This window comes from Coenobita brevimanus, chromosome 116 (genome assembly GCF_032717465.1).
Source record: "Coenobita brevimanus isolate Jiangsu-jjx chromosome 116, ASM3271746v2, whole genome shotgun sequence".
NCBI classification, from domain to species: Eukaryota; Metazoa; Arthropoda; class Malacostraca; order Decapoda; family Coenobitidae; genus Coenobita; species Coenobita brevimanus.
In genome coordinates, this window is record NC_137069.1 from 47,601,061 (window position 1) to 47,604,074 (window position 3,014).

The window sequence follows — 3,014 nt, forward strand, 5'->3', positions numbered from 1 at the left end:
CACACACACACACACACACACACACACACACACACACACACACACACACACACAGCCTGAATCTAGCGCAACGTTCTAGGGCACATTTCCTAAAACGACACCATCCTGCATCGCAAGGTTGATAATTAAGTACATAATTGATACAATTTTGCAAGTGAACAGTAGCAAAGCGTAATACATGGTAGTCTGTGTGCCGAAGCTATTGTGGCAAAGGGGATGACACGTTTTTAAGACAGTCGTGATTGCCTTTATGAATAAACACATGCATTTGTTAACTTAATATTTGTTTTATATCAAACTGGCAAGGAATGTAAATTTGTTCAGCACTGCACAGCTTAGAACAATGATAACGCTACTGTGTAAGACTGAGAATGTGGTGGCTATCTTTTCTTCTTTCTTGTCATAACATGCAACTTTTCCAACCAGTCTTGGAAGTTGTAATCTGTACCTCCTATGTTCTCGGTTTATTATGGCCTTTGGTTCCATAGTGCACGAAAAAGGAAAGGAACAAATAAAAAATCTTTGCAATTTTTAGGATAATTCAGGGAGTTTGTGTTGACAATATATTCTTAGAATACACAATAATATTCACATCGACAAGGACGAAAGCGAAAACCAGTTTAACAGGGCTGTCTCTTAGTAATTAAAAAATTATGTATGCTAATACACATATACTGTAGATAAACGCAAACTGGGATTATCACAATGCTTATCATAAATTGTAATAATGTGTATAGTATACATCTATCCATATCGTGGAATCCCCCTCTAAGTCTCTAAAAATGCCGAAAATAAAAAAATGATGAAGTACGATTAGTTTTCCTAGTCTGAACGCGGACAACCGGCATAATTATGGCACTTGCCATAATTTGACTCTCCTAATGGTCCACGAGCCAAGGCAAATTTATTTACCCTGAAAAGTGCCAAAGGTTTGCAAATACTTTTTGTTTTTACATGACAGAAGAGTCCGACAGCAACACTACATCGAGTGAGTGGATGGTGAGCGCCCCCACCTACCACAAAAATGAATGCTAGGGGGCGCCCGGGATTGAACCGGGGACCTCTCGATCTGCACTCGATTGCTCTACCGCTAAGCTACACCCCCGATATGTATGCCCAAAATATTATATGACCTTAGCGCACAGCTTTTCTCTGTATTGTAAGTTTGATTTGCACTCTTGAACAAACGAAGATAATATTCGATTTTTTTTCCATTCTGGAGATTAACTTGATTTATGCATTATATGAGCATACTTTCAAATGTAAATCAAGAATATATATATATATATATATATATATATATATATATATATATATATATATATATATATATATATATATATATATATATATATATATATATATATATATATATATATATATATATATATATTCCGTAGATTATTTCTTGATTCACATTTGAACGTATACTCATATAATGCATAAATCAAGTTAATCTCCAGAATGGAAAAAAAATAGAATATTTTCTTCGTTTGTTTAAGAGTGCAAATCAAACTTATAATACAGAGAAAAGTTTTGTGCCAAGGTCATATAATATTTTGGATAAAACTTCAGCTTCCGGTGAAACAGATTGAGATCATATCACCAAATCGTCCTAGAAGCTTTGCATGATCTTGAGTGCACACATTAGATGCAGACTTTTTACCGCATCCATTAGGATGAACTGTCAGTGATCAATCCGGTAAATGAGTGAAAAGCCAATAGTGAGGCTATCAGCCAGTAAGCTCAATATTGTTGATGGGGAGGGACATTTTCTTTTCCAAGCTATATCCAGAAAAATGGAATAAGATGCTGTTGATGTGAAAGAAGTAAGATTATGCTGTTAGTGGCAAGAATAATGAGAAACATTTGTTCCTGTCCGTGTGAACTGATACCTTTCTCATGTATACGGTACGTGTATCTGTCACTGTATTACCTCAGTTAAACATATTATACGTTATGCATCTTTTTCCTTTAGAAGAATCTGGCAATTACGATAAAGGTGTAAGAATCAATAGTGTTCTCTTCATTAAATGTACTAATAGTACATTTTCCCCCAAATTTTCATGGTATGTCTTGAAGTCTGTTGCGTCTCTAAAACTGCAACTTTACAGTCAAATCCCCCAGTGTAGTATGAATATTTCTTTTTGTGTGTGTTGCCAGTGTGAAACTGTTGGAGTGAGCATGAACCATTACCACACTGTTTTTTTTATTTTTTTTTATTTATTTATTTTTTTTAAACAAAAGATTTCTGGATTTTTTTTTCTCAGGGCAAGTTTGGTAAATTATATTAAACAATGGTGAATGGTACTGTGTGGGCCATTAACTTCAACCACCATCATTCTACCAATACCCGCGGCCTGTCTTTCTGGGTATGACTGGGCAAGAAAAAAGGCCATAAATATAGTAGATGTGCAGTTTCTTCCTGTGTATTGAAAGAAAACATGTAAATTGCACACCTAATTTTACGATATATATGCCGATTTCTCTGAAATCATTATTTCTAAATCATTTTTATTTTGGGGAGGGGGCTGACCCCCCTCCCCCGCAAGAATCAATATGGGGGCCAGTCTCCCTCATAATTGCATTGTGCAACATGTAGTAAGATATCAAAGCCATGTCTGTCCTCCTGTTATTGTCTGTGAGAACGTTAAATTTGGTGAGGAATCCTGGCCCACCTAAAAATCATGGCTGGAAAATTGTATATACTAGAAGACCTTCGGAGTAACCAGATGAACTCACTTGGGAAGCTTTATTCATATTTTGTTGCTATTTCTGATAGTTTTTAAATTCTGGGAGGGGGCTAACCCCCCAGTAATCTTTGGGTGGCGGTCACGCTTCCCGAATGTCGCATTATGGATGATAGTCTACTGTACAGCTTGAACTAAGATGTCATATATATATTTGCTGTCATTTCACTACTTCTCAGAATATTTTATTTGGTTAGGAAGTTGACCCCCTTAAAAAAAAAAAAAAAAAAAAAAATGGTGGGACACGTTATATAGTGCAAGACA

The 3,014-nt window shown here is 35.7% G+C and overlaps 1 non-coding gene across 1 annotated transcript; it reads right to left on the reverse strand.

The window, feature by feature from the left end:
- Positions 1–1,033: 1,033 nt before the first annotated feature.
- TRNAC-GCA (transfer RNA cysteine (anticodon GCA)) lies at positions 1,034–1,105 on the reverse strand. The gene has a single exon. It is a non-coding gene; the product is annotated as a tRNA-Cys (tRNA).
- Positions 1,106–3,014: the final 1,909 nt, after the last annotated feature.